This window comes from Lepidochelys olivacea, assembly GCF_965140295.1.
Source record: "Lepidochelys olivacea isolate rLepOli2 genome assembly, chromosome: 14".
In the NCBI taxonomy this organism is placed as follows: domain Eukaryota; kingdom Metazoa; phylum Chordata; order Testudines; family Cheloniidae; genus Lepidochelys; species Lepidochelys olivacea.
Window position 1 is genome coordinate 26,709,381 of NC_140424.1, and position 14,522 is coordinate 26,723,902.

General features: G+C 48.9%; 1 protein-coding gene across 1 annotated transcript in view; it reads left to right on the forward strand.

Annotated features, from left to right (window-relative positions):
* Positions 1 to 14,522, forward strand: part of GAS7 (growth arrest specific 7) — a 211,528-nt gene that overhangs the window by 88,324 nt on the left and 108,682 nt on the right. The gene's annotated exons all lie outside the window — the stretch shown is intronic.

Sequence of the window (14,522 nt, forward strand, 5' to 3'; positions counted from 1 at the left end):
TTAACCAAATCATACACTTACCTGCCTTCTATCCCAAGCCATATAAGGATTCTGAAGAAGCAACATTACACATGTTAGATGTCAGATGGGCTGTAGCCTTCTACTTGGACAGAACTAAACCATTTAGCCAGTCACCAAGACTATTTGTCTCTACAGCAGAGTGCTCCAAGGGCTCTACAGTATCGACCCAGAGATCCTCCAAATGGGTCTCTTCCTGTATTCAAACTTGCTACCCCCTACATAACAAAGAACCCCCTGTGGGCATCAGATCCCACTCAACACAAGCCATGGCGACATCAATTGCATTCTTGAACGATGCCCCCTTAATAGACATTTGTAGAGCTGCAACCTGGACATCAGAGCACACTTTCACAAAGCATTATGCTATCACCCAAGGCCTTGTCTCAGATTCTATCGTTGGCCTCACAGTGCTCTCATCACACACTATACATAACTCCGAACCCCTGCCACCCCTGGTGGGGTACTGCTCTACAAGCACCTAGAGTGGAGCACCCACAAGGATACCAGTCGAAGAAGAAGAAGTTACTCACCTTGGGCAGTAACAATGGTTCTTCGAGATGTGTGTCCCTGTGGGTGCTCCGCTACCCACCCTCCTCCCCTCTACTTCGGAGTTCACACAGCCGAGCTCTGTGGTAGAGAAGGAACAGAGAGGATGGTCGGGGGTGCACGCGCTACAGGAGGCACCAGCGGCTGCACGAGACAGCTCCTGTGTGCGCCCTTCCCCCAACCGAGTACTGTTGTGAAAAATCGCCGATCTCCAGCGCAGGGATGCACCGACTTTTAGCGCGGAGCACCCACAGGGACACACATCTCGAAGAACCATTGTTACTGCACAAGGTGAGTAACTTCTTCTTTATTAACTACAGAAAGACAGATTGTAAGTGATAGGCATAAAGGATAGAGATGGTTACCAAAGAAAATAAAAATAAGCACACAATCTAAGTTCTGTAAACTAAACAGGAATTGAATCAAGGAGTGTCTCACCCTCCTAGATAATACAAGCAATAATTAAAGATCTTCGATACACAGGCTGGAACTCTCCTTCAGTCTGGAACCACCTCCCCAGTTCAAAATCTTTGTCCTCCAGAGGTGTTTTCAGGTGTTGAGTTGTGGAGGGAGTGAGGCCAAGTGATGATGTCACTTCCCCTCTTTTATAGTTTCTTCCAGCTTGCTGGAATGATCTATGCTCATGACTTGGGGGTCCACCCACATTGTTCAAGTCTTCTCCATTGTACACATGCTATCTCTGAGAAGTCTCCATTGTATACAGATCCTGGGATAGTCCTTGGGAGTGTGGATTCCCTTTAATGGGCCATCACTGCATCTGGCTGATCCATTGTTGCTCCTGAAAGGCTGGTTGTGGGTGTTCCCAACCTCATAACTTATTTCAGTAACACACATAGAGCAAAACTTTGTAACTTCCCATACAATGATAGCACATACAATCCAACAGAATATTAATGTTCAACGGATCAAGACTTTCAGAATGATTCCTTGCAAGGCATACTTTGTACAAAAGTAACAAAACATATAATTATATGACAGTGGAGAATATGGGGGTTCCAAGGTGCTGCTTTGAGGTACAGAGTGCCACATGCAGCTCTGCCTGTAACCAGTCTGCACGGTGGCTCCTCCATGCTGGGAATGGGCCCCACAGGCCGCTGGGTGGAGTGAACATGGAACTGAGACTATTGCAGAAACTCCCAGGCAGGCAGCATAGAGAATACGAGCATTGCTTTGAGACTGGTGGCAGCAGCAGCACAGGGACTGTTGGGTGAGGGGTTCAAGCTCCAATGCAGTGCACAGAGGAACAGCCAAGCCTTGCTTGTGTGGGCCCTGAACTGCACAGCAGGAGGCTTAAAGGTCTGTAGCAGACTGTGCGTGTATTCGTACTGTATCCAGCCTTGTGATGTCTAGGGGTGTATTACAGGGATTAAGACTCCCTGCTGCTAACATACTGCAGCAGGCCAAGCCCCTTGCAGTCCTTCCATCCCCACCAGCTGTGAGGCAGATCGCACTGCAGGTACTGGGTCAAATTAAGGAAACAACTGCATCTTGCACTACTTCCTGCAGGCTGCCAAACTGCTTTGGCAAGAGGAGCCATCTGCTTTTCAGCTCCACTCCTCGCCAGAGATGGAACACCTGAGATTACACTGGGATTCCTTATCCCCATAGAACTAGTTCTTCTTGGTGTGCTGCTCAGTTTTGTTTTGTGGCTCCCTGATGCCCACAGCCTTGTCCATCCATGGACTTGTTCTGGCTGAGGTGTGAGAGGGTGCTTTGGGATCCCACTGCACAAGGTTTGCTGGACCTGTCTGAGACACACAGGTGTTGAAATGGATCTTTTAATGGCCCACAGCTGGGCAGGTGTTAACGGTACCAGTGAGAATTCGGAAGCCAATATGCTTAATGCACTGTAATTTATTTGAGAGAGAATCACACAAGCAGTTATGGTTACATAGTACACATCTTTTTCTATAAGCCTTAACTCCCCAAGCATAAATCCTCAGTAACAGTAACAGTATCCTGATTGGCAAACAAAGCAGGTATATCTACCAGTTCTAGATGGAGACTTTTTCTCTTCTCTTCTTTCCCCTCTCAGGTACTTGGTCTGTCAAGGGTCCCTCAAATCAGAGTCTTGGTTACTCCGATGACCTCTGGTTCTAAAATCTCGCAAAGGTCCCTCAAGGCAGGGTGTCGGTTACCCCGATGACTTCTGTCTCACAACCTCAAACCTCTTCAGATGTTAATTGGGGAATTCATCTGACTCATTTACTTTTCTTAGCACTTATATACCTTTTTGTTTTCAAAGGAGTCAGGATGTTCCAGAAATATGCCTCATAGGCATTTATTACTGGTTTTCTTCATAATTTTGGAAGGGATTGCAAAGCGGACACACAGACCAAAGCTCATCCATAGTTTACCCTCTCATAAATCATTCACTTAAACTCTTAGTATGAGGTTATCCAAAAAGGGTCATTTTGACCCATGTCAGCCATGTCAGAACCAAGCACTGATTGCATCATCTTAGGTGTTCTTTACTTTGTGAGCGGGTTCTCTACAGATATATTCGAAAGTTTGGGATTAAAACACACATGCCCATTGAGCTGTTATTAACCATTCTAATGCAGTTTCAGCACCTCCAGTAGTTTTCCAGATCATTCATCTAATGCTAAGAGAATTCTGCTCCCAGAATCCTGTAGCAACTTCAGACATCCAAGCCATACCAAACTCACACTTGCCACATTTATCCATATCAATGACAGCAATTCATAATAATTTGGCACTATCTCAACAGAAGGCGGGGCAGGGTGAGGTGTCCCACTCCAAGGCCTGGCAGTGGAATGCAGCTGTCAGTGCCACGCACAGTGGAATGGCACTGGGAAGCTGCTTGCCAGCCTGCAGTCTCTGGTTGGCAGCACAGGTGGTTTTGCCTTTCGGGGGATGTTCCTGCCACCAAGGCCTCTGGGGCGGTTTTGTTCAACATCTTCATTAATAATCTGGAGGATGGTGTGGATTGCACCCTCAGCAAGTTTGTGGATGACACTAAAATGGGGTGGGGGAGAGGTAGATACGCTGGAGGGTAGGGATAGGGTCCAGAGTGTCCCAGACAAATTGGAGGATCGGGCCAAAAGAAATCTGATGAGGTTCAACAAGGACAAGTGCAGAGTCCTGCACTAAGGACTGAAGAATCCTATGTACCGCTACAGGCTGGGGACTGACTGGCTAAGCAGCAGTTCTGCAGAAAAGGACCTGTGGATTACAGTGGATGAGAAGCTGGATATGAGTCATAGAATCATAGAATATCAGGGTTGGAAGGGACCCCAGAAGGTCATCTAGTCCAACCCCCTGCTCAAAGCAGGACCAATTCCCAGTTAAATCATCCCAGCCAGGGCTTTGTCAAGCCTGACCTTAAAAACCTCTAAGGAAGGAGATTCTACCACCTCCCTAGGTAACGCATTCCAGTGTTTCACCACCCTCTTAGTGAAAAAGTTTTTCCTAATATCCAATCTAAACCTCCTCCACTGCAACTTGAGACCATTACTCCTCGTTCTGTCATCTGCTACCATTGAGAACAGTCTAGAGCCATCCTCTTTGGAACCCCCTTTCAGGTAGTTGAAAGCAGCTATCAAATCCCCCCTCATTCTTCTCTTCTGCAGGCTAAACAATCCCAGCTCCCTCAGCCTCTCCTCATAACTCATGTGTTCCAGTCCCCTAATCATTTTTGTTGCCCTTCGCTGGACTCTCTCCAATTTATCCACATCCTTCTTGAAGTGTGGGGCCCAAAACTGGACACAGTACTCCAGATGAGGCCTCACCAATGTCGAATAGAGGGGAACGATCACGTCCCTCGATCTGCTCGCTATGCCCCTACTTATACATCCCAAAATGCCATTGGCCTTCTTGCTGCTGACTCATATCCAGCTTCTCGTCCACTGTCACCCCTAGGTCCTTTTCCGCAGAACTGCTGCCTAGCCATTCGGTCCCTAGTCTGTAGCTGTGCATTGGGTTCTTCCGTCCTAAGTGCAGGACCCTGCACTTATCCTTATTGAACCTCATCAGATTTCTTTTGGCCCAATCCTCCAATTTGTCTAGGTCTTCCTGTATCCTATCCCTCCCCTCCAGCGTATCTACCACTCCTCCCAGTTTAGTATCATCCGGTGTGTCCTTGTTGCCAAGAAGGCTAACGGCATATTGGGCTGCATCAGTAGGAGCATTGCCAGCAGATCGAGGGATGTGATCATTCCCCTCTATTCGGCACTGATAAGGCCACTCCTGCAGTATTGCATCCAGTTTGCGGCCCCCCACTACAGAAAGAATGTGGACAAATTGGAGAGAGTCCAGTGGAGGGCAACGAAAATGATTAGGGAGCTGGGGCACATGACTTATGAGGAGAGGCTGAGGGAACTGGGGTTATTTAGTCTGCAGAAGAGAAGAGTGAAGGGGTATTTGATAGCATCCTTCAACTACCCGAAGGGGGGTTCCAAAGAGGATGGAGCTAGGCTGTTCTCGGTGGTGACAGCTGACAGAACAAGGAGTAATGGTCTCATGTTGCAGTGTGGGAGGTGTAGGTTGGATATTAGAAAAAAGTTTCACTAGGAGGGTGGTGAAGCATTGGAATGCGTTACCTAAGGAGGTGGTAGAATCTCCTTCCTTAGAAGTCAGGCTTGACAAAGCCCTGGCAGGGATGATGTAGTTGGGGATGGTCCTGCTTTGAGCAGGGGGTTGGACTAGATGACCTCCTGAGGTCTCTTCCAACTCTAATCTTCTGTGATTCTATGACACCCTCAGGAATGAGAGCTTGACTGAATTTTAACGGATATGCCAGTTGCTCTCAGTGAAGCAGGGGAAAGGCCAAGATGCTGTTGCCTTGTGAAGGAGCAGCCATGGGGGAGCATTTCCAGCAGCACTTTCTTAACTTCCCTTCTCATGAGATGGGAGGAAGGCTGCTCGGTCACTTACTCTCTCTCTGTGCTGGTGACAGTGATCCTTCCTCTCTGTCTCTATTCAGAGTGAGAGGAGTGTGTCTGCAAAGTGCCCAGAACAAGGAATCCCTGATCTAGTGCGGGGTCTGGAAGCAGAGCTGTCACCCCGATAGCACACAGCACTTACCCCAGCCTGGCAGCAGGGAGGGCAGAGCTGCTCCAGCGGGCTCTTTTCTTTTGCAATGTTACATTCCATCAGGCAAGGCATTGTACAAGAGCCCGGGCTGAGACAGATCCCCAGCAGGACCGGAGGGGACTCAGAAGGTCATAGCGACTGACAAAGCAGCACTTGTTCGCTTGGCCTGTGCAAGGAAAGCAACTGGTCAGTGGCACAGATGTGGCCATTGTGCTGTACCACCAGCACAGCTGCTCTCAGGCTCCCAGAAGCTTTGCATCTGGGCAGTCTCGAATGAATCCTTTGGATTCTCAGCCAAGAATAAAGCAGTGCTCAGAGCTTTTCACAGGGCCCTGGAAGCAGGCCCCAGTCTTGCTTGGGGATTCAGCCAGGCCGTGGAAGCTTTCCACATCCAGAGCAAGCAGGCAATGAGCTGACTTCATCTGACAACGAGGTCCTTTGTCCTTTCCCTGCTCGGCCCCTGAGCAGTGCAGAGCTGTGGCCAGCCCCAGCTTGGAGAAGATTCATGCTGGGGAGCCGCTAGCTCCCAAATGGTAAGTGAGGGGTGGAGGTGGGTTGGCTTTAACTAGGAGGAGAGCTACTCAGACGGCCTGGGCTGTACCTGGCAGTGCTCCTCATGGCTCAGCTGGAAGTCTAAATGTATTCAGAGCATTCCGGGGGAGGGGCTGGGCAAGGAGACTCTCTCCTAGGCCTTCCACTGATCCTAAGAATCAGTGTGGGGGGATAATTCCTTGTCAGCCGGAGCTGGGGGAGCTCTTGCTGTGGCTGCCTGAAGCCCACAGCGGATGTGATTCCAGCTACAGAAACGGTGAACCTGACAGAACAGAGCCCAGCTAGTGGAGTATCTGCCAAAACAGGAATCAGCTCATGTCAAACAAGACATGCTGACCATAGTCCGTTTGGAAGCCTGTCTCCTGCAGGCTGCTCATGAGCAGCAGTGTCCTTCCAGCCACTAGACTGTAGCAAGGCCAAGCATAGGAAGGAACAGTGACGTCTCAGCATTTGAAAACCAAGATTGATAGAAAGAGGAGATGGGAAGTGGAGATGAGGAGCCCTCTCTGAGTCATGGCTGGGAAACCATTCTAGCTAGGAATAGGCGGTTTTTGTTTGGAAGATATAACACAGAGTGGCGGCTGTGGTGATGAATGAGAGAGCTGGGGAGGATGAGCATGGCTGGAGACGGGATCCTAGGAGGAGAGTCAGCTGAGCGTACTGCTTGTCAACTGGCTCCACAGCTAGTGGTCAGAGCAAAGCAAACAGCTAAGCTCACTATGTGGAGCGCCACCAAAAGGCAGCAGCCACCTCTGGGGGTGACAACACACTGCACCAACAGTGAGGGCAAGGAAGCTTTGCCTAGGAAGCTCGGCAAACTGGGACTTGGTGGCTGTGATGAGTTAGATCCCCCTTCTGGGATGCCACCTGATGTACTGGGGTTTCACGAGCCTCTCCTGCTCCACTAGCCTGGATTCCCTCTCCCTGTTTTGCTGAATTTGGCTCTCCAGCCTCTTGCAGCACACACACAGGTAGGGACACACCCAGGTGCAGACACAGACTGAAGCTAGCTCTGTGTGAGAGGATGCACCCAGCACTCATGTGTACACCCCCTTTGGGGAATAAACCCAACATAATACTGTCTTGCGCTGTATAGAAAGATCTGTACAGCGCAAGCTCATAAAAATTCACCCTCTCCCTCAATGTGAAAAGAAATATGCACAACTTCTTGCCGCCCATTAGAAATTGCACAAACTGGGTTTAGTAATAAACAAAACAGATTTATTAACTATAAAAGGCAGGTTTTAAGTGATTATAAGGGATAGCAAACAAAACAAAGCAGATTACTGAGCAAATAAAACAAAACACACATACTAAGCTTAAGATCTTAAAGAGACTAGTTTCAAGAAGTAATTTCTCACCCTAAATGTTATTTTAGGCAAGTTGCAGAGTCTCTGTAGCTTGGTGTTCCAGTTATTTCTTCTTACAGACTGGACTCCTGTCTCAGTCTGGACTCACCTCTGCCTTTCCCCTCAGGTTAGTTCCTTTTTTCCCTCAGGTACTTTCAGCAGTCTTTCTTCTTGGGTAGGCAATGGAGGAGAGACTAGTTAGCCCCCTTCCAAGCCTTAAAAAGGATTTACCTAAGACGGGAAACTTTTGTCTGATCCCCATCCCCCTATAGAGGAAAAGTACCAGCAATGTCCAAGGTGGTATTTTGTATCAGATGATCTTATCACCTGACCTTGCAGTGTCAAAGCAACTATGAAACCAGGTTTATTTGCAATGTCCACAGGAATGAACTCCAGGCGGATGGGAGATCCACTTCTTCAAAGACTCATTGTCTTTTTCTAATGGCCCATTAAGGCTGACTGCGTACTGTCTGGTGGCCATTTCCCCAAGTACAACACAGTTGTAATGGTTACATAGTCAATATTCCTAACTTCAGGTACAGAAATGATACATGCATACAAATTGGATAATCACATTCGGTAAATCATAATCTTAGTTATGTCATATTCATATCATAACTGTATTTCTATGAAGAATATGGGGTGTAATGTCACAGTGCCAAAGCCCCTTTAATTTTTAGTGGCCACACAGTACCTCGTATTTTAAGATCCATTCAAAAGCAACTCCTTGGCATTTTTGACGGGCTCCATGATGTGTGCAGCCAGCAGACACTAGCGGTGCATGAACATGCCACCTTCCAGCCACTGATCGGTCTGCATAGATCTAGTCATCAGCTCTCCAGCCATGTGCTGCTTATCAGAGCTGCCTGAAGTGGAGATGCTCTTATTGTGCAAACAGCTGAATGCTAGACGGCTTCAAAACCTGTGCATGCTGCAATCAGGAGAGTGTCACAGCAGAGTGCCCCTCACCCTGCCCCCTTGCACAGCTGATACAATGGTGCCTCCCTCTAGGAGAAAAATCCTGGCTTGTCAGACAAATGGTATGTCATTGATTTCCTTTGAAACATCACTATTAATTATGCCAAAGAGTTTGCTGAAACTCCCAATAGGCGAGAACCTGGTGCTGCCGGTGCCTCCTGTCCAGCAGCTGAGCTTTTCTAAGTGGAAACATCATGGGCTCATTACGTTTGTCCTGCTGCCCACCGGCACTGGGAGCTCCTTGTTTCTTTTCCAGAGCACACCCATCCCCCATTTACAGTGACACTCCAGGCCAGAGTGGAGAGGGCTTGGGGACAGCAGATGTCTTGTCACTGACTGGCCCCTAGTTAATGGGAAAGGGAGGGCCAGTGCTGTGCTAACTGCACCCCAGCCAAGCTAGTGAGCCATGGCCAGAGACCTTTATTGCCCCTCAGGCTGCTCAGCAGACCTGCGGGATAGTCCCATAGTCATCAATCGTCAGCCTGCTGAGAGAGGCCCGGGAACAGTATCACCAGCTAGAAAATGGCTAGAAATCAGCTGTCAGGCCCCCTAATACTGGATTAAAATATAGGGAATTTTCAGAATAATCAGTGTTGGGGGCTTTTATTCACCTCCTGGCTTTTGAGCCTTTGGGTCCTGCTTGGATCATGTTTCCTAGCTTTTCTTCACAACCACAGGGCTTAGAAATAAATGTTTTAAAATGGAAGATTCTCTTGTGGTGACCTGACTCCAGGAGCTGGGGCTTTAAGGAAAACATCAAATATCACAAGAACTGGCCCCACTGTGGGGAGCCTCAAACCTTGGTGATGTGGCAGGACTGGGACTTCCCCAGCGCATTTGTTCACAAGATGTGTCCCTAGGAGCACCCCAATGCCTGAAGGCCAGGGCTTTCCGGAGCTATCAGTCAGCCTCAGCTGGCCTGACCGGCTCAGCGAACCCAAGATCACTGGTGTCATAATCTGTGTTTAGAAGGCATTGTGGAAGGTGTCATGTGTACACTGGCGACATGCTGGTCATTATTATTATTGCACGGTGCATGCACAGGTGATATGTGAAAAATTATAAACATGCCCTGGAAATATGTTCTTAAAATTTGGTTGGCACGTAGGGTTTAAGTCACCTCACCCTGGACAAATGAATGTGGTTCCACTTGCCTGGCTGTCTCTCCGGTGTAAATTCAGCAAAGAGAGAATCTACAAGTATATTTACATAAAGGGTAAATACTGTAATCAAATTAGCAAATTGCACAGGCAGCTGCTTAACTATTTGGGTGGGGAAGGGGACTGCAAAAATTTACATGGTGTCAACTCCCTGACGCCCCCAGGAGGACTGCCTGGCTTTGAAAACAAAGATAACCTTTGAGGATAACAGGCAGACAGAAAAAGGCATTTTGGCATCCTTCACTTGAGGGGACAAAGAAAGGCAGCGCTTTGGGCTCTGTGTTGGACCCTGGCTAAGGCCTGGCCAGCCATCTGGAAGAACAACTGTGGTGGCAAAATTACTTGGCTTTGTTAAGTTAGGGTTGAGTTTTAGCAGCATATTTTTACTTTTGTTTGTTTGTAATCATTTCTATCCCAATTGCTTCTACTCGGTATCCCTGAAACATCTGCTCTTTGGTAATAAACGAAACCTTGTTTTATTACACAACCATCTCAGTGCAGTTTATCAAATGGAAGGGTAAGATCCTCAGCCAAACTACCAGGTGGGTGCTGTGTCCCATCTCTTGAAAGGAGCAGAGAACTTGGGAAGGTTTTATGAGTGCTGCAGGGAGAGGGGCTGAGCAGTGCAGAGGAGACAGTTTTGGGAAGACTTGGGACTGAAGTGCTGTTGGTGGTGTCGCCCTGCGAGGAGTAACCAGGCTGGTGGAAGCCAGGGTGAGGCTGTTGTGCTGTGAACAGGCTGCTGGCATCAGGGCACTGAGCCAAAGCTGCACAGCGTAGAAGCACCCAGGGTTACAGGGAACACAAGCCCCTACTGGTCTGAATTGACCCTGCAAAGCGTCACTCCTGGTAGTGATGGGCCAGCCCAAAGGAGACCAGAATGTCTGGAAAAAAGAGGCTGAGACCCTTGGGGCTCTCTTGAGTGCTTTGACTGTTAGGTTAATTCAGACTGAAATGGTTTATTGTCTTGGTTTTTATTTCTAGTCTGCAGTAAACGTAGCACACGCGCCTCAGAACTCCAGCGTGCACTCCAGCTCGCAAGGGAACCAGGGAGCCGCCTCCTGCCCCCGCTGCCTGTCAGTCACAGCAAGGGGTTTAGGGATACAAGTGACTCCTATTGCTCCTCTTTGCCTAGCTCTGCAGGAGGGAGCTTAAAGCTGTTCCTTCAGAACTGCTGCCTGGGCCTGTCTTCCCGTGGGAGCACACAGGGGTCGTGGAGGGTTTCCAGCTGCCCTGTCCGAATGTGTCGGGGTTGGGTCTGAGCCCTCTTGGTTTCCTAGCCTTGCTTTAGTATTTGGGCTTTTCTCCTCTTCTGTCATGGGTATAAGGCTGATCAGGGCAGACTGAGAGCGATGACGCCTGTCAGATAGTCTGAGCTGTGAATAGAGACTAGGGCTGAGGCTTTCACTGCTGCAGTGAGAGTGACTCGTGGCTGCCGTTTGAAGAGAGAACTGTGCAGTGGCATGGCAGGTGCCCTTGGAGAGGAGCCTGGCTGAGCACTCCACCTGTGCACACAGCCTCATTACTGCCCTTCTGCCTGGAGCGGTCACTTCTCTGCAATTCCACGTCATTCGAAATACCACAGCTGGAGCTGCCGAGCCCTCTGCTATATGTTCAGCTCACAGTGACCTCGACCAGCAGCTCTCTGGCCCATGGAGTTACCCTGGGGGGAGATCAGATCCAGGCTTCCTGTCTTCCAGATGAGACTTCGGTATAATGCCCCCAGATCCTGACCAGCTCCTGCCCAGCCACCCTGGCCACCACACTGCTCCCAGTACACAGCAGTGTGGCCAACTCTCTCCATTCTATCCTGAGTCTTGTGCTATTTGGTGTTTCAGTGAAGGCCCCAGCTCCTGAAATCACAGGAGCCCCTGACAATCTCAGCTTTTGTCTGAGTGCAAAGTAAGTTTCCAGCCCTCATGGTTGTGGAGAAAACTTTAAACTGTCCAACATCCACAGGCAAATAGAAACCCCACCGCTATTATTTTCAAATCTCATGGTTTTGGGGCGTGACTGATGCTTTTCAAATGCTTCGGGCTAGCAACATTACAGTGACCATGACAATGCTGAGCACTTGGCAGCCATGGCTCTCCAAGTGCATCCCAAAAGGCAGCTGGATGTACTGGCCCCATTACAGGTGGCCCAGAGAGGGGATATGATTCCCGGCACATCAGTGGCAGAGTCACAAACAGGACCCAGATCCCCTGTCCCCCAGGCCTGGACTTAGGTCTACACTTAAAACACTACAGTGGCATAGCCACAGTGCTGGAGCTGTGCATTGTACCACTTCAGTGTAGACACTCACCATAGCGATGGGAGGTGTTTTCCTGTAGCTGTAGTTAATCCACCAGTGACTAGGTTGGTGGAAGGATTCTTCTGTCTACATCGGGGGTTAGGTCGGCATAGCTACGTCTCTCGGAAGCATGGATATTTCACACTCCTAAGAGATGTAGCTGGGCCAACGTAAGTTTTCAAAGTAGACCAGCCCAGAGTACCTTTCCCAGACCTGAAGAAGAGCTCTTAGTAAGCTTGAAAGCTTGTCTCTGTCACCAGCAGGAGTTGGTCCAATAAAAGCTATGACCTCACCCACCTTGTCTGTCTTATATGCTGGCACCAACATGGGTACAACAAGACTACGAACAACAATGTGGTTTTATTTCTTTAATCTCACACTGAACTTTTCTTCCATTGGAAATGAAATTAATTCAGCTCTAAGATTGTGGGTTGTTAGTTGGCCTGGAAACAAGAAGAGAGCCCTGTCGATGCATAGAGTACCCGTTGGGGTCGATGTTGCCAGTGGCAGCTCAAAAGCCTGAAAGGAGCAACGCTGCCATAGATAGGAGACTATCAAAAGCCTCTGGAAGCCAAAGCTTTTCAGTCTCCTATCTACAGCAGGATGAGTGAGACTGCAAATTGTTTTGACTGCAAATATATTGATGGACAGAAGCAAATGAGACATAAAAAGTCATGGAGATGGCAATCCTCTGACTAGTTCTTAGTCCTGTGCAGCGCAGCACTGGGTAAGGCTGCCTCAGTGAGCCCAGTGCTTAGAGTCTTTCAGACACCTATAGACTTGTGAAATATTTCCCTGACTGTCTGGCTTTTCCCAGGCGCTCTCTCTCTCTCTCTCTGCCTGAAGAGTAAAGGTTTAAAGTCTGAGCAAAAACAGTTCAGTTTTTGTGGATGAAGTCAGTGGAACAAATGCATTTTGGCTTATAAACATTGTTTATGCCCTTTTGGTTCAATTGGTTCAAAGCGCCCATGGGGGGGAGAGTTGGAATTTGGCCTGAAGAGTGCTTGTGTTTGAGTTTTACATCATGTGTAGTAACCTAATGGCACAGGGCATGTGTGTGCGTGGGGGGGCGGTTACATCATATGTAACCAAACACTGAAACCCTGCCTGCTCCCTGAATGAGGCTCCTTAGGAAGTTTGCAGAAGCCTTGTGCTCACCTGGCTCTGTGGAACTCCTGCCTCATTGGCAGCCCATCCTGGGTGGAGAGAATTGCTCCAATTCCATTTGACACATTGTGTTTGGTCTGTCCCCTCGCACCTGCGTCTTTTCTTTTCTTTTTTCTTTTCTTTTGAAGAGATAAGTACCTAGCAAAATAAATCCAGTATCGATGTCCCAAGAATGCCCAGGAGGAAGGTGACTCCATCTCGCGCCAGGCACTGCTGAGGTTGAGCCTGTGGTGCACTCGCAGCAGGCCACTTGCGTATATGCATTCCAACAGTTATTGCCCACATACTATTTCCCCAGGACCCCTGCTAGGGTTACCAACCCTCCAGGATTGACCTGGAGTCTCCAGGAATTAAAGATTAATCTTTAATTAAAGATTATGTCATGTGATGAAACCTCCAGGAATCCATCCCACCAAAATTGACAACCCTAACTCCTGCCCAAGTTCAACAGGGAACAGTGAATGAGGCAGGGACACATACGGTATTAAACAGGAGCCCAAGGGCCTGTGCCTCATTTGGGGCCAAAGTCTCTTTGCAGTTATTCCAGAATGCACCTAGAGTAAATCCAAAGACCTCGAGGGGCATCCTATGAATGAGATCAGATGTGGGGCCCAGCAGCAGAGCTTGCATCTCTGCAGGCTGGAGGATGCAGGGTCAGTGAGGCAGGTCACTGAAGAGCAAGGATTAAATAAATATTCCTTAGGCTACCTCATTCACTGGGCACTACCCAGAGGGCTTTCCTGGAGCGTGAATCAGGCCTTGAACAGGGTGTGAGTAATGTGGAGCTCTCATCACATGTAATTGAAGACTGTCTCTGGATGCCTGGGGGCTGAACAGAGGGGGCATGGCCCCCTAGCAGCCTCAGTTTTGCCAGTTTGAGTGTTTGGCTTTGGAACCTGAACCTTGTGTGAATGCAGATTTGAGACTGAACAGGTGTAGTGGCACATAGCTCTGACGTTAGCAATCCCTGGGCAGGAACACCTAAACACCATGCACCATAGCATGGGGCTGAGTCCTCTACATGCGTTGTTATGCCTGGTGATCTAGGTTATGGTACTGGCCCTCAGTAGTGCCTTGATGTGACATGCTGGCTGGCACAACCGGGACAAGGGCAGTCAGATCTAGTGGTTGGAGCAGAGGCAGGCCGAGTCAGGTACCGGCAGGTCAGGGTCTGAGACCAGCCGGAGGGCAAATGCAGAGTCAGGCAGGATCAGGTCACCAGGAGATCGGGGTCAGGCTTGGAGGCAACAATCGAAGAGCAAAGCCAAGGACAAACTAGGGCTGGAAGCCAGAGTCTAGGGTCTATTGGGAGCAGGGGCTGGAGCAGTTACTTCCTGGTTTAAGTCCTAGTATCAGCCAATCAGTGGGCTACAAGGGGCT